The sequence below is a fragment of the Atractosteus spatula genome, unplaced genomic scaffold (assembly GCF_055471065.1).
Source record: "Atractosteus spatula isolate fAtrSpa1 unplaced genomic scaffold, fAtrSpa1.hap1 Scaffold_94, whole genome shotgun sequence".
Classification (NCBI taxonomy): Eukaryota; Metazoa; Chordata; class Actinopteri; order Semionotiformes; family Lepisosteidae; genus Atractosteus; species Atractosteus spatula.
In genome coordinates this window covers 131,428-155,384 of record NW_028296928.1, presented here as the reverse complement: position 1 = coordinate 155,384, position 23,957 = coordinate 131,428, and positions in this window count along the sequence as shown.

Genomic DNA, 23,957 nt, shown 5'->3' with positions numbered 1-23,957 from the left:
TTTAAAAGGCACAAGTGAAGTTTGTTTTTCCTTGCTGCTGATTGGTAGCTACAATGGGTCAATTGCAATAAACTTATATACAATAAACTCCGCTGAAATTTGTCAGCAGCTCTGTACTAAACCTGTTCTCGATTGCAACAAACCTAAAATAACAGCTGCTGCCCATTAGATGTTACTGCATTAGGAGTCTAGCTTAAACCACCTCTTCATAGGCTTCATAGGCTTAGTCCGCATCTCAGTAGCGGACTAAGCAGAACAATTGATCACATTAGAACTGTCTTGAATGTAATGGAAATAATGTACTCATTAAGTAACAAGCTTATGCACCACTTGCTTGAAAATTATTATTATATTTAACTAAAATTGCTTTCCAGACACCACAAATATTCACAATGAATGTTATCATTACACGTATTTATTAATAAAAGTGTTATTTATTAATAATTAAGTTCCATGTATATCTTTATTAGTAGCTGTATTACAAGTAATGCACATGCAGTCTTTATTATAGTTAGTTTTCAGTTATCCTGGGGAGGGAAGAGAATGGAAATTAAGGAAATAAAAATTTAAAGGGCTTTTAAGTCTTCAATGTGTTCTGTCATAGCTGTGTGTTGTCATATCTGGGTGTTAATTTAGTATATTTGTTGTATTATTTATTGTGATTTAACACTACACTTGTGTTTCTCAGGAGAAAGCAGTAATATTTTTTTTTATTTGAGGGTAAAGAAAATTGTATTGTACGGCCAAATGTAAGGTTACGTTAAGAAAGCATTATTGTTACCTTTTGCAACGTTATTTATTTAAGACGGTTCTTCGGAATAGTGTCCCTTACGTATCTGTGACTGTAGTCCAAGAATAACGGTGCTGAAATAGCCGGAATGTGCGGGAAGAAGATGGAGATGGAACAGGAGGCTTATTAAGTCGATAGAAAGGTTGTGTAGGACTGAACACACTACGGTTATGGTACTGGGTTTAAGAGCATTACGATCCTACAGTCTCCTGAGCCGTAATCAGGTGTCGCGCTGAAATTCACACATGAGGGAATTCAAACGAAAGAAATCACAGAAAAGATATCGCGCTTAAAAAGAAATCCAGAGTGGAGACGCTGGTGATAGAAAACAGAGCTTCATATGATGCATGAGATGCTTTACCTCTGAACTAAACTCGGCTCTTTAATTGTGTTAGGAAGAGTGAATAGTCAACAGTGTACATTTTAAAAATCAAAGCAAGACAATGAGACACGAAGAGAATTCGGAACACGAGCCTCTCCTTCATCGTTTAATGAGCTTTTGATGAACGCCTAAGTGAAAGACAAATTCACTATTTTCACTTTGTGATTAAAAAACACTTTTATCACACCTTAAGCACTCCTGATGGTGTCAAATAGTTCTATTTTCTACCCTCATCATTTGAGGATCCCCAGCTAAAATATATTTTTAAACTACAACAAAATTGCAATATTTTGAATACTATTTAAGTTTACATAGTCACATTCCCGGTGATATTGACTTAGGTGCTCAACTATTAACTTCTTGTAGTTTGACTTGTGCCAAAAGTTTGAAATCTCTGCAACTATCAGGATGCTTAAGGACATCCAAAGAAACCCCATCACATTTAGGGGAGACGGTGTTGAGATCGGATTAATTTGAAATGCATCTTGGGGGACTTTTGATTTACCAACGTTATGTTTAACTGAAGGATACACTGACTGATTGTGCCATAGAAACTAACGCACATCACCTTTTTTCTACATTCACAGGTTTTTGGCTAAAGACAAAAAAAAAGTTTTCTTTTCCTTGCCAGCTGGCAGTAATTCCTCTGCCCTGCAAAAAAGATGAGTATTTTATCTTTCGCAATTTGTATGGATTTTTTAAAAAACAAGTTGTTCCAAAAATTAAATGAACACTTCCATTAAATTTAATGTAGAAGCATGTTGCTGTCCATAATGATAGACTGTGTGGCAAGACAGACACCCCAGGGATTCAAACCCAGGATCTCCTGTTTACTAGGTAAGCACTTTAACCCACTAAGCCACAGCATTCTGTCATCCTAATGTTAATCCCGCATCAGCAGGGTCAGCTTGTCGGTACGCCCGTCTCCATTTGGTGGTTTGAGCTGACGTTACCATGACGTTGCCATTAAATGCAACCAAGAATACTCCAACCGGCGCGCCGCTACGCCTGCCGTCGGAGAACTAAGCCATGGCACTGGCATCAAATATCCCTTTTACAGCCACTTGTACACATCTCAATTGCTCTGAGACACCTGCATTCAGTGTGCGCTGAGCCTGCTCGCTGGGCAAGTGACGAGAAATGGCTTATGTCCAAGGAGCTCAATATGCTTTTTATGTTCAATGGGGTGTCCACTACAGCTAACACTGAAGCGCAGCACAGGCTCTGTGGTTTGACATCTCCCAAGGTAAATGTTGAAATTGTAGGTGGAAGAGGAAAATTACCCTTGAGTATGGGGAAAGAAGCCAACTCATGTCCGGAGGGGGTTAAAGTGTGTATGGAGGTTGCCTAGTGGTTAAGGCAATAACCTTTTAATACATTATACTCTGCACAAGTAGGTTCGAACCCCATCCTCCTCAAGGAAGGGCTTTGACACATTTTGACCTTTTTAAACTTGGTGTGCTTTCGTTTCGTTTCTTCGCTCCTGTACTACAGCAGTAATATTTATATAGGTGTATGATCATGGTAGGCTGACAGCAGGAACATGTGGCCCACAAGCAGTGACAATATCAGAGGTGTCTGCAGTGTGTTGCTTTGTGAGCAACGATAAAATAACTTGACATGGAAGCAGGTGTGCCTGCATTAATACAGCTCCATCGAGAGGAAAAAGTAACACAAGAATCGACTTAAATTCAACAGCACGTTTCTGCAGCTGAAAACGGAACCTACTCCACGTGATGATTGAGCTCACAACCTCGGTATAACTCCACTATAAAAGCACCACAACCTGACCAATTGCGCTACTGGAGCAGCACAGCAAAGTAGCACATTTTCCTCAGTGCACTCAAACAGTGCTTCTTCCCTAGCCTACCAGCTTCAAGACTTTTTTAAATCGATCAAAGATTCATTGGAAAAGGTTTGTCGATGGGTCAGGTGGGAATCACACCCGGATTCACTGCTTGCAAGGCAGCTATGTTCATCATTATACCCAGGACTGGCGCCAGGGGAATGATCTGTAGGGGGGGGGGTCTGAAATCCTGAGGGGGGCAGTGATATTTCGGTTTAAACGGAGCCATTGCAACCATCCAAGTGAATTCTCGCAAGCATGCCACTGATTAGTATTTCATGTTAGAAGATAACGACAAGCAATCTGGTATTTAGTGATGAAGAACAGTTCCACGTTCATCAGAACTCACGTGATTATTTTTGCCTGGGGCATCAACCATATGTGTTCATTTTTGCAACAACATCAACGGTAACGAGGTTCTGAATCATTAAGAAATCATTGTAAAACCAACAGAAAGTACAAACTTCTATAACTACAGTCCTAGTTATATAACGATTGTAAGTATGAGGATAAACTACTGCAAGGCATTGGTCCACCTGAGAAAATAAGGTCATAATAATGTTGACACCCCAAAACATAGACACTATGTAACGTGCTGTTCCTGGACGGATAGCCCTCCTGCACATCAAACAGTCTGATGTAGTAACTGTGAATTCGGGGTTAGTGTAGTTATCTGACCATTGACAAAGTACAACTATTTTTTACGGCTCAAGTTAAGTAAGTGAAAGTGTTCAAAAACTTTTTATCCAAACATTTTATCCAAAACTGAGGGGGGTGGGACTGTTCAGTTGAGGGGGCGATTTTGGCATGCTAGTAACATTTTCACAAAACGTCCAAGAGTTACGAAAACACTTACTTTGTGTATAAAGTACATTGGTACACACTGTAAGTTCAGAATGTGAGAAATACTGCTCAATATGGGATCCTGTCCAGGAATATCAGGGCTGTAAGGGGGTCAGATCTGTAGATGTAGTAAACACATTAGTGGAGACAGTGTGTCTGCTCTCTGTGTGAGAGCCGGACAGGAAGAATAATCTGTGGACTGGGAAGAAGAGACCCTCGTTGGAAGAGCGGCGCTTCTCACAGGAGAGAATGAAAAAAAATCTTTTTCAGGGACGCTGATTTTTCTCCTTGGGGGAATTAAAAGCACTTATAGGGAGTGATCTCGTGGTGCAACGGTAGTGCATCTGAAAACACATCAAAAGGTTGTGTGTTCAAATCATGTCGAGATCGGCTGATGCATGTTCAGGTTCAGCTGGTGTCGATCCCAGAAATTAGACCATGCAGTTTGGTTTTATCTGTACACCACATAGATAATCTAAATGAAATAACAGAGCAGTACAGGACACGCATTCAGGAAATTACACAGCAAGTCATTTTGAACATGACAAGAGAAAAGGCACACTGCACATCCGTGAAACATCACGTCCGACTTTAGAGACAGTTACAGATGCAGCCATTCAAAGTGCGCGTTACAGATACGTACCGCAGGTGGCGTCGCGCATTGTGACGCAAGATGACGCGCGGTACCGTGGTATGTGATTGGTTGACCGACAGGGGCACTCGTGGTCCGTTGGTCTGTCGTAGAAAGACTTACAGTAAACGTCTTTGCTGTGCCCGTTGTAGATATTGAATTTTACCACTGAAGGGAAATCTTAGTAGCTGAGCATAAAAAGAATAGGAGCATACTGTAACGCGTGTGAAGGCCATAAACGATATTAATTTTGGAACATAAACATACAGTATATGGCTGGTCTTGGTACTTTAAAGAAAAAATACACACCAGTATTCCATTTCTCCCTAAACATTTTAAGCATCATAGTCTTTAACTAAAGAGATACCGGAGTCAACAAGCATACTTTTAGAATTTGATTAAAAGGGAATATAATATGGAATCGCGTATCTAACGAAATTAATAACGATATAATTATATTCATGTACCGCAACACAAGAATAGTACACGCTGTACATTGTCTGTCGATAATGTTTCTGTAGTGCTTTTTCAGCACTCTGCATGTGACTGGGTTAGGTTCCTGACTCCCATGTCACACGGTCTGTGATCGAATCCCATGGAACTATGACTTTATTTTTTAACAAACATTTCTTTGAAAAAATGAAACGTTTCCCTTGGTCAGAGATTAAATAAAACCTCACTCGCACCAAACAAATTTATATTTCTACATATCACAACATGATCGGATTTAAGTCTTTTTAATAACAATGAATAGTCACCTATGCGTTACAAAATAAACATTTATATTGATTTGAATCGCGTTTTGATTTAAATCGTAAACGCGTGTTTAAATATATGTGTTTAAAGGCGATATATAAAAGCGCTGATTCTTATGGAATGTGTTCCGCTGGGGATTCAAAAATTTTTTTTTTTAATCGCGTATCTAAGGAAAATAGCAGTATAACTTTGTTCATGCACATCATTATACAGTATCTCATTTTGTATTTCTATAAAAAAAATCGTTTTCCCAAGCCAATATTGTTGTTATTGTTTTTATCCTGTAAAGCGCTTTGAGGAGCGAAACTTTCTCACCACTTAGATTACTTTTTGAAACCATCCTTACACAAAGCAGAAACTGATTGTATTTTCCGATGACATACTGTACAAGTGCAAAGATTACAGATTTTAATCGTCTTTTTTCTGAACCAGGGAAAATCTGATCATGTTTCTCTATAACAATAATAAAAAACTTTATTTTACATATCACCTTCAAAAGTGGCATCTCAAAACAATACAGTAGATGTAAACCACAGATTACAAGGTAAATACCCTTAATCGTTTATTAAATTTAATCGTCTTTTTTCTGAACTGGTTTCACAGCGAAAGACACCTCCCCCCCCCCTCAAAAACCCAGTAAGTACAGTGCTAGTTAAGAAAGGCTAGGCTCCTCAATGAAATCGCTTTAACATGCTAATACGTTGGTGTAACAGTCCGGGCGTGGCAAGCTTCTAATTTCAACCCGACCACGGCGAAAGGAACCCTTCTTTCATTTGAAGACAATGAACATATTTTAGCCCTGAATGAATTAATAGCAAACATGGTTTACATAAAAGACATTTTTCCAAGAAAGTTTAGCCTTTGTCACTAATGAAACCACTAAATAAAGACATAAATATAAAACTCTTAAGAGTTTTAAAATACATGACTTTGCTAAAATTTATTTGAAAATAAAAACTATTACAAACGCCAGGGAAGAGAGAGAACAGGGGAGGGATGTTGGTTTTGCATAAGGGGCGGGGCTATGGAAATGAGGTCTGTTTGGGAATGTGGAGTTACATGTTCTGGCTGTTTGTGAATTATCGTTGTTGAGTATGGTGTGTTGAGGTATTGATTTTGTGTAATGCTTTATGTTGAAAATTGAGGTGGATTTTGTTTATGATAAAGAGGATAAACTGGGATGGGAGGAGGGTTTGGTTTTGCATAAGGGGCGGGATTATGATAATTGGAGGAATTTGCGAGAGTATAATGGTTTGATATATTTGATTTTGTATTGTGGTTGTTATCTATGTTTTTGGTTGGTATTATGTTTATATGGTTGTTTTTGTTGGTTGTTTGTTATTATGGTTATTAATAATACGATCTATAGTTGAAATCTGAGCCTAAATAAAAAGAAAAAGCAAGTGATTAGGTTTATGAGCAATCTAATTACTTATTCGTTTAAAACGCTATATAAAATAAAGTTTATTATTAATTTGCTGGACAGAGCGGTGAACATTATTATGCATAAGACAAAGATAACGATCCTGATCAGTTTAGAAATCTGTGTACGCTGTAAGGTTTTTACTTCTTAAACTTTTAAAATACACGTTTCAAATAGAAAGAAATCCTCTTCCTGGTACAGTCGCATGAAGAGAGAGGTGAAACAGCCCTACACAGCCCTGTCGCAGTACACGAATATAATCATATCGTTATTAAATTCTTTAGATACGCGATTCCATATTATATTAGCAGAAAAGCTTAAAACTACCACTTTTTCACACGCTATTTCACATGTTAGTTAAATACTTCGATGCTTAAAATGTTTAGGGAGAAATGGAATACCGGTGTGTATTTTTCCTTTAAAGTACCGATTCCTGGAATCTGACTGGCTGACACCCTTCTGAAGTGGTTCCATAAGATCTGGTATACGGAAAAGAAAGCGTTGATAAAAAACCCTGGATTCCCATGTATCTCAGAGAGCGAGTGATCAGAAAAAGGAACAGCTGTTACACCCAGGTTTTACGCTCTCTCTCTGTTGAATGAATAAAAGCATTTTATTAAAAACGCGTTTGCGGTTGTCTGGGTATTTACCTTGTAATCTGTGGTTTACATCTAATGTATTGTTTTGAGATGCCACTTTTATAGGTGATATGTAAAATAAAGTTTTTTATTATTGTTATAGAGAAACATGATCAGATTTTCCCTGGTTCAGAAAAAAGACGATTAAAATCTGTAATCTTTCCACTTGTATGTCATCGGACATTAACAAGTACAACCCCCCCTCTCTGCAGGAGTGCTGGCTGTGACGAATTAAACCGGTTTCACAGGTATTTTCAAAGTAGGAAGTACAGTGTTAACTAGTAGCTAGGCTCCTCAATGAAATCGCTTTAACATGCGTTGGTGTAACAGTCCGGGCGTGGCAAGCTTCCAATGTCAACTCGACTCGATTGGAAGACAATGAATGTATTTTAGCCCTAAATGAATTAATAGCAAACATGGTTTACATAAAAGACATTTTTCCAAGAAAGTTTATAATAATACGATCTATAGTTGAAATCTGAGCCTAAATATAAAGGAAAAGCATTTTCAGAGAGCAATCACGCTGTGTTTATGTAGAAAAAGCGATTAGGTTTATGAGCAATCTAATTACCTATTCGCTTAAAACGCTATATAAAATAAAGTTTATTAAAGGTGAATGATAAGTGTCGCAGTTTAAATAATTTTCGTAGTAGGGCTTGGACAGATTCCAAGTGCATTTTTGCAATTTACGTTGCATTGTCCAATGTGCTGTTGTAATACAGTTTAGAATACAGTAAGTCTAAACTGTATCAGCTTTATTTATGGGTTGCAATTTAGAAAAAGTCAAAAAACGCACTCAAAATGCAATTTAGAGCTTTCTGGCAAGAGGAGACACCCAAATTATAATGTAACATGCCACTGTTTGTGCATGAACAAAGTTATACTGCAATTTTCCTTAGATACGCGATTAAAAAAAATACATTTTTTGAATCCCCGGCGGAACACATTCCATAAGAATCAGCGCTTTTATACAGTATATCGCCTTTAAACACATATATTTAAACACGCGTTTACGATTTAAATCAAAACGCGATTCAAATCAATATAAATGTTTATTTTGTAACGCATAGGTGACTATTCATTGTTATTAAAAAGACATAAATTTGATCATGTTGTGATATTTAGAAATATAAATTTGTTTGGTGCGAGTGAGGTTTTATTCAATCTCTGACCAAGGGAAACGTTTCATTTTTTCAAAGAAATGTTTGTTAAAAAATAAAGTCATAGGTCCATGGGATTCAATCACAGACCATGTGACATGGGAGTCAGGAAACTAACCCACAGCGCCACCAGCACGGTCACATGCTGAAGGCTGAAAAAGCACTACAGAAACATTATCGACAGACAATGTACAGATTTGATAAAGCTATAAAATAATGTAATTAGGCACAGAACAAGTTTACAGCACAGTACAATAATAAATGCTGACCATGACTTTAGAAGCATAAATTACCTTACACTCAATTTAAACACAAGCTGTCTTTAGCCCTCTAAGCTGGTTCATACAGAAATGTAGAGAACCAGGCTCAGAACACACAGCTTCATTAGCGAATACATATGCAGGATAACTGGAGAAGAAGTTTTACAGTGGATGGATTTTTAGAAACATCCCATCAGTGACATCACTGAAGTCAACTCCTAGGTAACTGTCGTGTGGATAGTTTCACAAGAATCAGACAAAGGTTTAAGCATCGCTTGTTCTAGATAAAACTGCAAAAAAAAACAACAACCCATAATGTACTTCTTTGCGGCTCTGTTTGCCCAAATCATATATTCACAACGTGAAATTAGAAAATAATATTACGTAACCAAAATCCGCAATATGGAAACAGAACCTGTGTAATTGTTGACAGATGATGTACTCGTAACATTTTTACAAGACGAACTACAACATTTAAAAAATGACTTGTATGTACTTGATATCTCTAATCAATCCACGGCGATATAGTTAAAGCAGTCCCCGCACAAAACGAAACTAAAACGCCCTGGGCCTACCGTTTCGCGCTTCTTATCAGTTGCTCAAAAGTAATTTGACCGTATGAAATGCATAATATAAACCTAGAAACATATACGTGAGCAGTATTTACGTAGTATCGGTGTCAAGACATACCTCTCAAATACTGTAAATCAAGTTAAAAATATCTCAAGACCGATTCTGGTCATTATGAAACCATGTTTCGTGCATGTTTTCTTTAAAGTACCGAGACCAGCCATATACTGTATGTTTATGTTCCAAAATTAATATCGTTTATGGCCTTCACATGCATTGCAGTATGCTCCTATTCTTTTTATGCTCAGGCACTAAGATTTCCCTTCAGTGGTAAAATTCCATATAAATATTCAATACTTAAACGGGCACAGTTAAGACATTAAATATACATATACATACTGTATACAGTACAGTTTGCATACGGTAATATGTTTATGTTCTTAAATCAATCTCTTTTATGAGCATGTGAAAGGCATGGTGAATCAATTCTCAAAAATTACTGTACTTTGCATGATTGGAAAAAAATGCGTGATTGCGAAATGCTGTGGTGTTACTTTTACAAAGACGGTCAATGAAAAAAAGAATGTGGACCAGGGCAATACTTTGAGTTTACAGCTTGTTCAAGGTCATTTATTATTAATACTATTAGTAATATCTTCGTTAAAGACTTTGATAGCTACGGCTCAAACATGAGAGGTTGAGCTTTATTAGCTCCACCTTGCGGAAATTCCGGATACTATTATTTTGCTAGCGGTATTTACCGGTAACTCGCGGTAGACTGCGTACAGTGTACTGGAAAATAATGCGGTATCGCCCGCGCATTTTGAATGGCTGCATCTGTACATCACAGAATGGAAGTTTCAGGCCCCTTTTTCATTACAGGTTCAAACTAACCTGAAAGTTACAGAGCTTTAGGTCACTTTTGTATTAAAAAGTGTCTGAAGCCTGTAAATATAATTTGCCCTTTTAAATTGTGGATGAAATCCAATCCCATGTACCAAGACCTTACAGTATATTCATGTTAATTAAAATGACTAACGCTATTGGACATTAGCTGGTGCTTTTTGTAACGATTTGCTATTTCATGCTGGAAAGAAGGAAACCCGACCAACGTTTGCTTTCAGGTGTGGTTCATTCACATAATGGACATCTATTTCTGAGTAGCCTGATTTAAAAACACACGAATCCGGTAGAAGTCGAACCTACAATCTCATGATGCAAAATCAGACGCGTTATTCATTAAATCACTGGCCAATCATGTAACTGAATTGCACCATGGTGAGTTCAGCGCTGCAACTAGTAATACACCATCCCATCTAAAATTTCTAAGTGAGAAACGTGTTTTCTACATTTTTATCAGTTTTAAAATATCATCTCTTTCATACAGACAAAGGGTTTGTGTGTCACTTTGAAATTCTGATTGATTTAGAATTCAAAGAAAAAGGTTTTCTTCAACAACGCAGTGAAATTATGACATCTTTCACTCTACTTCTCTCTTGTAGTAAAGCAGACCTTGCAGTGTGAGCATTTACTCCAGTAAATTAGGTCATGTATCATGTTAAATCACTTCTTCAAAACAAAACATTTCCTGGTGCACGTTTTCTCCAAGAAAAAAAATACATTTTTCCCTAACATGATTTCTAGTTTTTTTTTTCCATCAGAGTACAGAAAGAAGAAAAAAGGGAAAAGCAGTGTCGCAAAAAAACTCCATCGCCCTTGGGAGATGTCAAGCTCATCGGATATGAAAAGTGCCCAATAAAAGCAATAAAAGCTTCATTTATCTTAGCGTCGGGGCTGCTATTGTGTGTAGAGGAGGCAACTTGCTCAGCCAGCAGACTCAGCGCTTACTGAATACAAGTATGTTTTGAGTGTCATGCTGATCGTCTTATAAATGCAAAAGAAACTTTTAAAGCTGATAAAAGTTTTCCATTGTAATTTGCATGTAGCTACAATGTCCCTGGAAGAGAGATTTTATCAGTTGCACGTAATCGGTATTTTTTACTTTTTGTTTAGTACTGGAAATATATTTTTTTAAGTTTTCTAAAGAAGATCTCAAGAAGTATTGCCAGGACCTACCTTTAGCACTCAATAGCGATATTGATGGAGTAGAAATGTAAGATAAATTGATGATCTGAGCTAAAATAGTCCTTACACGCCTCCTGTAACAGTGTTCGTATTCATAGCAAGTTATATTCATTTTCAACCCCAAACGTTGCTATTGCATTAAGCTTTGTGCGACCATTACAGGTTTCGGTAGCTTCTGAAGAGCGCACTTTTCCAAACTGAAACCTATAAGAACATTATTCAAGACGCACCATGTCCCAGATTCATTCATCAGGACTAGGATTAATATCAATGGAAAGTACTTCAAAATAAAAGATTTAACTGAAATATTAAAAGAGTAGGAAAGCATTTAAAGTAGAAAAAAATAAGTTCAGATGATATTTAATTTTTTGAGAAATGGGCACATACATCAGCTCAGTGAGCAGTGCGAGGTGCTCTCCTGGAGATTATGTTAAATTAGTTAAAATCATGTGATAGTTAAAAAAGCTTAATACTTAGTGAAACAGCCAGCACAAGTGATTGCGTTTGTGGTTATGTCACTTCTCTACTACAGCAGCGGCGATAAAAGACCCTCTGAAAGCAGTAAAGCACTGCACAACTGAATTTGTTGCTATTTGGAGAAATCCACAAACTCGTGATTTTCATGTGCTTTAAAAGACAGCCATACTCACCGACAAAATAAAGACTGATTGCTGATTTTTTCCGAAGCACAGTTGACCTTTCTGAGCCAAATGATGAAGCTCACCCAGTGAATACTATAGCAGAACGTGGAGGAAAGTGCAACTTTGTAACTATCACAACCACAGGAACAACTGCAAGAAGCAGAATCAATTTCTCATCGAATGGTGGTGTTGTCTGAGGTACGCGATGTGAATGCGTGCAGAGAATCCCACAATCTCTTCAAAACTTGGACAAAGTATTTCTGATGGAGCGCTGTGCGCAAAGATTGAATAAGCTTTGCTCCTGCCGATGATTAGGCATGAAAAAGAACAGCATTCAAGTTTCACAGACAAATGTACCATGCCTACAAAACCAATTTTAAAAACAACTGCGGCACACTACGATTCACACTGACTCAAAAGTGATCACGGCAGATGTTGCTCCCTGCATAACGCTGAAGGGACCAAAGAGCTTTTCTGTTGGGAAGACAAAATTAGGCTTTTTTATGCCTTGATGTTAAGCTGACAAAGACTATCTTGAAACACCTAGTTCAGTCTCTCGACAGACTGTCAAGCAAAGCTTTTACCCATTGAACTCGCAATAGAAGGAAGGTCTTAACCCACAAATACTTAGCACAGGCGAGATTCAAACCTAACCCAGCAAAGAAATTGGAGCACAAAACTAGCACCTTAGACCACCCAGCCACACTCCCAACACCTTACTTTTTCAGAGAACGCCGGGTGGGTTCAGCTCTTGTGAGACGCGTGGAAATGACTGCACCTTCATTTTCCGAGATGTTTCCTATCACTTCTTTGTCAGCTCTGAATATAGTTCTTTTTTGGAGCAGGCTTCAGACCTTTTATTTGATTTATAAAGGAGGGCGCATTCAGAAACGTGTAACTCCTGTTTTAGAAATGCTTTGGGCGGTGTGTTTTATATAACGCACAAACAGTATTCTGATTGTATACTGTAGACCTGTGTAGAAATCATACTGGATGTGACTGGGATTCTGAAATGTTTCTTGAAAAGGTATTCAGGGCTGCTTGAATCTATAATAAAAAAGTGACCCGAAACTTCCAACCTTCCAATCACTGATGTCGCTCTCCCTAAACCCGTACGTGATGTTTTGCTGATGTGCAATGTGCCTTTACTCCCGTATTAAAAACGACCTCTGTTGTTGGGCGGAGTTGAAGGAGAACTAACTGCACAGAAAAAGTACGGAACGATAAAATGTTTCTACACTTCAGAATGTCCCTTTAAATCCCTGCTCACACACGTCGGTGTGGGGAGCGGGCAGGTAGAGAGCTTTTAAAGATGCTCATGATGTTTCTCATGGGGTGTTGCCTGCAGTAGCATCTCTCTCCACGCCTTTGGAAAGAAAAGAGTGGCTCCAGTGCAAGGTAAGGTCAGAACAGCTGGTCTGATTGTCTTAGAAAACAAGAAATTAAAATCAACAGGGAAATTGAACAATACAGAAATCAGTGCAGTATACAATAGGAAGCAATCAAACAAAATGCTCAGCAAAAATCGTAGTTGAGTAAATTGGTGTAAAAAAAAATATTTGTAAGCAAAGGAGAGCCAGTGCTGCGCGCGAAACACATCAATCGTTCAGCATTTCTGAAACGTTTAATTGAATTAACAAAGAAATCCTCTCCTTAAACTTCGAAAAGGATTATCTGTTGAGCCAGCAGGCGTAACACTGCAGTTGCCCGTTTCTAACAGGTGTTTGAAGTTGTGGATAACATTTAGCAGGTTTGGCGCTGAGAGTGCATTGGACTCCTAGGGCTTGATAGAATGAAGTCATTAAAAGGTTGTGGGTTCGAGTCCCACCAGAGTCATGTATCATTTTGATTCAACCTTTCGAAATCCTCTAGGGATTGGTGTTGATCAAGTCAAATAAAGGACTTCTTAAGAGTCCACAGTTGAAAATGAACCAGCAGCCACAAGAAAGAAATTAGCACTGGACTGTGATCATATTACTCCTGTCCTGGACTCCTTGCACTGGCTTCCTGTCAACTTCAAAATCCTCATGCTCACCTATAAGGCTCTCCATGGGTTGGCACCTCAGTACCTGTCTGGGTTATCGCCCTACTCCCCACCTCACAACCTTTGCTCTTCTAATTCTGGTCTCCTATCTGTCCCCCAGTCCATCTACACTCTATGGGTGACAGGGCCTTCTCCTGTTTTGCCCCAAAGCTCTGGATCTTTATCCCCAAGGATATCAGAGAGTCACCTTCTCTAAACTCCTTCAAATCCAGACTCAAAACCCTCTTCTTTAGAAGAGCCTTTAATGAACTATTCTTTACCCCTCTGTTCCTACTGTATTTAATACCACCATCTATTGTCTCCTCTAACTGTGTATTCTCATCCTGCTTATCTTGTGTATTTTTTTAACTTTATTGGTTTCATTCTGTAAAGCACTTTGAAATGCCACCTTTAAAGGCACTATATAATGTAAAGATTATTATTATTATTATTAATAATAATGAACAGTGCATTTAACACTGAGCACATGCGGTACTTCTTTGCAAAGGATTGCAAAGGTTGGGAATTAGCCTTTCACTCGTGTTGTTGAAGACTGTATGCTGGCTTTGTTGCAGGAAATGTCTGGATGCCATTACCAGATCAAGGAGAGGATCAGGGTTTTGGGAAGTCTTTTTGATGCCTGACACTGTGTGTTTCCTGGTTGTAACGGGTGTCATTCTGGACCTAAACAACAGAGAACACCGTTGAAATCGCTGAACTGCCTAGCAGACACTTTGTCGCCTTCTTCTGACCTGTATTTAATATGATTCTCTGAAAACTTGGCACGTTATATCTGTGCTACCTTTATGGAGGGCACACTCATAATAATCATAGATTCGATCACAAGCATCTAAAAATGAGCATGAGAAAATGACATCACGCTATAAGGCTGAATGGCACAAATTATCCTGTTACTTCTGCAGCAAATGTGTGTTTTTTGCTTCTTAACACTGAGATAGTTGGAGATATTTGGCAGCAGTGGGATTCCAACTCACACCCCCAAAGAGACTAGAGCTTTAATCCAGCTCTAAATTAAAAACTGGGTGACTTGTAAGGGCTGGTAGGAGAGTAAAGGTATAAATGCTTCTTTTTTGGACAAAGTCTTTATCTACTAAAAGAAGTTAAGAAATATTTGATTATTTTTTTTCACCAGTTGTTTTGATCAAATTATTGTAACGCAGTGCCATATTAAGGTATGATATGTACATGAACGTCGATGATGGCAGCTGAGTATCGCTGGAGGACAGTTCATCATGAGTGGGTAAGCCTGCATAATGAGGGAGAAGAGATCGGCCTCTCTGACGCAGTGTCCAGTGACACTAACCTTCTGTCCTACTGTTTTCTGCTAATGTAGAGGGTGAATGTTTATTTAGGTGAATGTAAGGTTTCATTCTTGTAAAATATTTCCAAGCACTTTTTTTGTTGCTGAAAATTAATCTTGTGCATTTGAAAGAATTCCGATATTGTCACCTAATTCTATACATTGTTTCATCAGACTAGAACATTTAGAGGAGCTCAATTGCATTTATGAATTGCATAGTGATAGTATTTCTTTCCGTTTAAATACTTCAGTCAAAAATGTAGAGAAGGTGCTCCTGTTTTCACCATTATAAGAACTGTGATGCACCAGTAATATTTACTCTCATAAAAGTATTGTAATTGTATTGTTCTGTAACAATCTTGAGTGACACAAACCTTCTGTTTTACTGCACTACACTTTCTTCAGAGGCCAGTTCAGCACACAAGGATCCTCAGTCAACCAAACACTGCAATCGCTTGATAAACGCCATTTCTCATCCTTTCTCTTAGTGTCGGAGCTACTATTGTATGCAACGGAGGCGACGTGACAATGAAATCTTAGAGAGTCTTCATGAAGGTGTGCGTCGGCAAGCTCTCCACTGGCAATTGACTGGGCTTGTGAAGAAATCAATCTCATTCAACAACCATACAAATTGCACAGCTTAAGGCACATGAAGTGAAATCTGTGAGCTGATTGACACAAAACAATGTCACTTCACATTATCTGCAAAGTTGTTTTGCTTGTCTGACCACCTCTTCCTACTTTACAGTGAGCACATATATTTCAGTTTCTTTCCCCCATGTGGAGATGTATCCACTGCCAAAACTGCTGTCTGATTATTTAAATTATCTGTAAAACTGTTACATGACTTCATCTAATTGTAAATTTATAAGACGGTCTATGAGACATTTGTGAGAGTAGCTGAATCCCAGGGCTGGTATGGAATCACACACAGACAGGTCTTCTGTGTGATCTGAGTCCCACTGCTCAGAGCTACAGACTGGTCAAATGGTCACTATTGTAGACACGACCATCGGACCATCGGCTACAAATAATCAATATACTGATCATAGTGTCACTATTGGTGTTTATTACATAAATACTATATATAAATAATAAGATAATTCCACACTCATATGTCTTATAAAACATTTATAAACATTTTGGGAGGCTGACATACAGTAAAGAAAGTAATACTGAAGGGCTGGAAGTCCTGGAAAGCGTTAATAAAACCTTCTTGCTTTCGACCTGGATCAGAGCCCACAACTGCCAGATCAGTGACCCCTGAGCCCAGTTCACAGAGAGGAGAACCAGGAGCTCTTTTATGTCTCTAAGAGGGCTGGGAGGAAGGATAAAAGGGGGAAATGTGACATGAGTCCAGGCTGTTCTGTCTGATATTGTTCATGTAGCAGCACTGATTGTCTGAATATCTTCTGGTTCTGGATTGTGAGGATAGAGAGCAGTACGGAGTTGAGATCCTGTCTGAGTGTGAGTCTGAGCTGTGAATCTGACTGAGAAGAGAATAATGATTTTTTATTCTGCCTGAGAATTTTCCTGAGAATTTTTCCTGAGAATTTTTCTTCTTTTCCAAGTGGTGTTACATCTCCTTCAGATACTCTGCACAGACTGCCAGAGTGAGAGAAGAGGAGAGAGAGATGGACAGATAAGAGCACATACAGCAAGAGACACATACGTCTTGATTTACTTTGAAGCAAGTGTTCATTTCTTTTCTGGAACAAGTTGTTTCTGAACTTCAAGAAATTCATACAACTTCTGAAAGATAAAATACAAATCTTGCTTCTCAGGACAGAAGAAATGCTGCAAAAAAATGCCAGTGATTTGTGAAAAGCAACGGGAATGTGTCCTTGTGCAGCTGTTAAACAAAGGGCTGGTGGGTCAAACGCACTCAGAGATGCGCTTCAGATTGTGATGATGTAAACATAATCTCCGCTTAAAATTGAAGGGATTTCTTCGCAAACCCTCTTGAATGTTGCAGGAAATCTTCGTGTTTCACTCGTGTGCAACTACAACAAGTAAACAATTAAGTACCTAAGTCAATGTCCAAGAAAACCATCTTCACGTGTGGAATTTTTCTTTAACTGGCTGTTGGGAGAATTCATTTATACACCCGTTGTATCCTTAGCAAAAATATTTTAAAATTAGAACACAGATTTGTTGGAGAACTTGACAATCCTTGACAATCATTATTAAATGAGCATTATACAAATGTGCGTTGATATTTTTAATATGTACCTTAATTGTAATATATATATACATAATTGCTTTGATATGGATGTTCATTTGAAGGAATTGGGGAAACTATGAAGGATCGCAGAACAACCAAAGATACAGATGCAGCCATTCAAAATGCGTGCGTTATTTTGCGGCATACCCCGGTGGGCGTGTCGCGGCATCACGCAGTGTGACGTGGTTAATCGCGCGTCATTTGACGCTCTGCCGGAAACTATCCGGCGTCACCTTGTAAAACCGCCAGGGGGAGCTTAACCTCTCATGTACAGCATTTGAGCCTTTAATTTTGAACAGTGTATTACAGCATGTTAATCTTCAGTCATTAAAATGTTGGTATATTTTATGAAAGCAAGATTGCTCAGTTGGACAAAAGTACACAACCTACCTTTATCAGAAATATTTATGCATCAAAGCCTTTACCGAAGATATTACTAATAGTATTAATAATGGATGACTTTGGACAAGCTGTATACTCAAAGTATAATTTCTTTAGCACATTTGTACAAGCACTTGGAATCTGTCCAAACCATACTTTGTCAGGCATTTTGTTTTACTTCAACGGGCATAAAAACTTCCTTGCTTTTAACAGGGCGTTTCATAATTTCTAACTACGAAAATGATTTAAAATGCGACACCTATCATTCAACTAGAGCTTAAAATATCACAAGGAAAAATACACACCGGTATTCCATTTCTCCCTAAACATTGTAAGCTTCGAAGTCTTTAACTAACGTGATACCGGAGTCAACAAGCATACTTTTAGAATTTGATTAAAAGGGAATATAATATGGAATCGCGTATCTCAAGAATTTAATAACGGTATGATTATATCCGTGTACTGCGGCAGGGCTGTGTAGGGCTGTTTCGCCTGCCTGCTCATGCGAGCTGACTGTAGCCGACTGGTCTAGGTGCGTGCCTGCCAACGGGCAGGTTGTGTGCTCGAATCCAGCTGGTGCTGAACCTTCCAGTTTTATTTATTTATTTTTTAATCGCGTAACATATTACCGTATGCAAACTGTACTGTATACAGTATGTATATGTATATTTAATGTCTTAACTGTGCCCGTTTAATTGAATTTTAAAAAATTATTTAACACGAACATTAAGCTGTTTACATCTTCCGCCTGAGAACAGTCACCCGTTGCTACCCAACGCAGAATGGTGATTGGCTGACACCATCTGACACCCCTCTGATTGGAGAAAAAAGACGTGCTAGTTTGCTATACATACTGTAACAGGAAGAGGATTTCTTTCTATTCAAAACGTGTATTTTAAAAGTTTAAGAAGTAAAAACCTTACAGCGTACACAGATTTCTAAACTGATCAGGATCGTTATCTTTGTCTTATGCATAATAATATTCACCGCTCTGTGCAGCAAATTAATAATAAACTTTATTTTATATAGCGTTTTAAACGAATAAGTAATTAGATTGCTCATAAACCTAATCACTTGCTTTTTCTTTTTATTTAGGCTCAGATTTCAACTATAGATCGTATTATTAATAACCATAATAACAACCAACCAACAAAAACAACCATATAAACATAATACCAACCAAAAACATAGATAACAACCACAATACAAAATCAAATATATCAAACCATTTTACTCTCGCAAAGTCCTCCAATTATCATAATCCCGCCCCTTATGCAAAACCAAACCTTCCTCCCATCCCAGTTTATCCTGTTTATCATAAACAAAATCCACCTCAATTTTCAACATAAAGCATTACACAAAATCAATACCTCAACACTCCATACTCAACAACGATAATTCACAAACAGCCAGAACATGTAACTACACATTCCCAAACAGACCTAATTTCCATAGCCCCGCCCCTTATGCAAAACCAACATCCCTCCCCTGTTCTCTCTCTCCCCTGGCGGTTGTAATTGTTTTTATTTTCAAATAAATTTTAGCAAAGTCATGCATTTTAAAAATCTTAAGATTTTTATATTTATGTCTTTATTTAGTGGTTTCATTAGTGACAAAGGCTAAACTTTCTTGGAAAAATGTCTTTTATGTAAACCATGTTTGCTATTTATTCATTCAGGGCTAAAATATGTTCATTGTATTCTAATGAAAGAAGGGTTCCTTTCGCCGTAGTCGGGAGCCTAGCCTTTAACTAGTAAGTACTGTACTTACTGGGTTTTTGAGGGGGGGGGGAGAAAAATCGTTTTCCCAGCCTAACAGTATTGTTTTTAACCTGTAAATTTGCTGGACAGAGAGGTGAACATTATCACACAGAAGACAAAGATAGCGATTTACGTTGCATTGTGTATCGTGCTGCTTTAATACAGTTTTAAATAATTGGAAGTCTAAACAGTATCAGCTTTATTTATGGGTTTTAAATAAAGGTGATTTAAACGCGATTTAAATCAATATAAATGTTTATATTGTAACGCATAGGTGACTATTCATTGTTATTAAAATGACTTAAATTCGATCATGTTGTGATATTTAGAAATATACATTTGTTTGGTGCGAGTGAAGTTTTATTTAATCTCTGAGCCATACTGATTCTTCTGGAAGCCAGTTTCCGCCAGGGAGTAAAAAAAAACACACTATGGTATTCTCTCCAATGCAGTGCAGTTAAAAACATACCTCTGATGCTGCTCCTAAATGAATATCGTTTATGACCATCAGAAGCTTTATGCTCCTTTTCTTTTTTCCAGTGGATTGAACAGGGAGAGGCATTTCATGATGTACTTTTCACTGATGAAACAACAGTGGCTCTGGAACAGTTTTCAACCATGTCGTTTTATAAAAAGGGGAGATATGTACACGTTACTGAAGCTAAACGTTTAGCCTTTGTCACTAATGTAAACACTAAATAAAGACGTATAGAAATCCCTACGTTACAGACTGTATATGGCTGGTATTGGTAGTTTAAAGAAAAAATACACACCAGTATTCCACTTTCTCCCTAAACATTTTAAGCATCAGAGTCTTACATGTGGTTATTTATTGCATAATTTAATTTTGAAAGCCACTGAGACATCAGGTACTACTGTTGTATGGTACAAGTGTGGTACTTTTAGGGGTACCACAGTACAGAACACTAGTTATTTAAATATGATTGATAGATAAATAGGCCCACTTTATTCATCCTGAAGAAGATAGAAGACATCCTGATGTCTTAACACAGATACTACAGTGCTTAAGTACTACTCACGTATATGTTTCTAGGTTTATATTATGCATTTCATACGGTCAAATTACTTTTGAGCAACTAATAAGAAGCGCGAAACGGTATGCGTTTTAGTTTCGTTTCGTGCTGGGACCCGTGGATTGATTAGAGATATCAAGTACATACAAGTCATTTTTTAAATGTTGTAGTTCGTCTTGAAAAAATGTTACGAGTACATCATCTATCAACAATTACACAGGTTCTGTTTCCATATTGCGGATTTTGGTTACGTAATATTATGTTCTAGATTTCACGTTGTGAATATATGATTTGGGCAAACAGAGCCGCAAAGAAGTACATTATGGGTGGTTGTTTTTTTTTTGCAGTTTTATCTAGAACAAGCGATGCTTAAACCTTTGTCTGATTCTTGTGAAACTATCCACACGACAGTTACAGTACCTAGGAGTTGACTTCAGTGATGTCACTGATGGGATGTTTCTAAAAATCCATCCTCTGTAAAACGTCTTCTCTAGTTGTCCTGCATATGTATTCGCTAATGAAGCTGTGTGTTCTGAGCCTGGATCTCTACATTTGTGTATGAACCAGCTTAGAGGGCTAAAGACAGCTTGTGTTTAAATTGAGTGTAAGGCAATTTATGCTTCTAAAGTCATGGTCAGCATTTTTGTACTGTGCTGTAAACTTGTTCTGTGCCAAGTCACATTATTTTATAGCGTTTTTATAGCGTTATCAAATCCGGTGGCGCGGTGTTAGTTTCCTGACTCCCATGTCACATGGTCTGTGATTGAAACCTGTAATACCGGTTTAATTCGTCACAGCCAGCACTCCGGTTGTAAAGTAGAAGCAGGCGAGATTTCCAGCGAAAAACACCTCCCCCTTCTTCAGGTGTGAGGGTCTTCTGCTCAGAATGAAACGCTAAAATGTAATGTAAGCTCTGAATGGGTTCAATTGTGATTTGGGCTTGATTAAGGTCGCTGCCTTTCATCTAAAACCCTACTTGAATCCTTCTAAACTAAAAATCAGTGTTAGTGAGTTCTAAATAAAGAGGTATCCAGGTAACAGTGAAACGGGCGGACAGTCTGGGGAGATCGCCCGTTTTCCATGTAAATAGTTCCCTGGTTCCGCACCCCTTGGTGTTTCTCTCGCTCTCTCTCGGGTCACCTGATCATTAGCTCGAAAGATTTGAGTGCTTTGTGTATATTCTAATGGTAGTGGGGGCAGGGTGTGTGGGAACAGGTTTGGTTGAAATTGCATTGGAGATCTATGTTCTTCACACCTGAAACATTTTCTCTGAAAGCATTTTCTTCGCTGTTTAACCGATCTTGTTACAGCATGTTACAGTTTACTATTATTAACCATATTAATTTTAAGTGCTTAATGTAAAATCTTGTAAAAATATATTTTCATTGTTCAAATATACATTAAGTCTGACTATCATATAATAAGTTAAATACAAAACTAAAGAAAAAATAGGGTTAAATATAATTCAAAATATTTTGCTAACAATGTTAACTGTTTATGAATAATAAAATGTATTAGCTAAGGAGTAGGATGGCACAGTTGTTAGTATGTTTTTTGTTTTGTTTCTTTTTCATAAATACAACAGTAGTACCTGATGTCTCAGTGGCTTTCAAAATTAAATTATGCATGCAAACCTGTGAACTAGAAAGATAACTAAGATATTCATCCATTTATAATGGTGGCAAAGTGGTTAGCATTGCTATCTTGCAGCACTGGGGTCCTAGGTTCAATTCCTGCCATCCTGTGTGTGTGGGGTTTACATGTTCTCTCTGGGTTACATGGTTTTTCTCCATATGTGTGATATGACTCCCTCTCGCACTCCAAAACATACTGGTAAGTTAATTAGTTTATGGGAAACCTGGCCCTGGTCTGTGTGTGTTTGTGTCTGTCTGTCCTGTGATGGACTGGCACTATGTCCAGGGTGTATTCTGCCTTGTGTCCGTTGCTTACTGGGATAGGCTCCAAATCCTCTGTACTGGATAAAGAGATTAGAAATGGAAGTAAAGGCACTGTGTGGATGGAACTATACACAGTGTTAGAAACCCACTATGAAATGGCAGCATCTCACTGAGAATAAAATATTTTATACTGCTGGCTTAAGGAAACAGCCTTTCCACCTCTCTTGCACATCAGTATCCATACCTAGTTATTTAAACAAATTGCCTCTAATTATAAACATCTTAATATGCTGGCTCTGTGGATCCGCATCAGCTATGTTTGCCCATTCCTTCAATTCATGTGCATCCAACACACAGTTCAATGCCAGCAACTACACATAATCTAAAATACAATCCTTATTTCAGTATCTATGTAAACATATAGTCTGTTAACTTCATCATCTTCATCAAAAGTATGCCTAACCCCATTAGGAAGTGTTCTTGTTATAAGTGTATTCCTCAGCTTTCCCCAAACTATCTTCTTCTTGCCAACATCTCTAGTCTTTTATCCTGCAATAACTCAGCCAACACTTAAATCTCCAAAAGCTGCTTGTGTTAATTTCTTTAAATCACAAATATCATGTGTAAATACTGGCCATGTAATACTCTGCATTGTGGAATAATAGTTTATTTTAAAGGGAACTAGAGAAACTAAGAACTAGAGAAATCAAGAAAGGCTTTTTTTCTAGAATTAATAAATGCACATCCTGTTCACTGGGGAAATTAAATCCACACTGAGCAATCTTCAATATGTTCAGAATATGACAGCAAGAATCCTATCAGGGATGCATTACACCTGTTTTCAAGTCCTTGCACTGGTTACCTATCAGATTTCGAGTCAACTTCAAAATCCTTATCCTCCTTATATACTGTCCTACAACTGGTATTATTGATCTCCGAATTATTGTACTTGACATGACTTCATTCAGCCTTTCCTGAACGTCTATGACAGGCAGAGAGAGTGCTGTTTCTGGTGCGATCTTTTACAGCTGACATTTCACTGTTTTAAACGAACAAGAAATTAGATTGCTCATAAATCACCTATTCTATATAAACACAGCGTAATTGCCCTCCGAAAATCTTCTTTTTCTTGTTCGTTTTAGAGACCTTGATCGAAACTGATTTTAGATGTCAGAAAGGATTTATTTTCTCTGTATTTCCTACATTGCTTTGTCGAGATTTTAACTTTATATCTAACTTTATATCTAGGCTCAGATTTCAACTATAAATCGTACAGTAATTAATAGCAGTA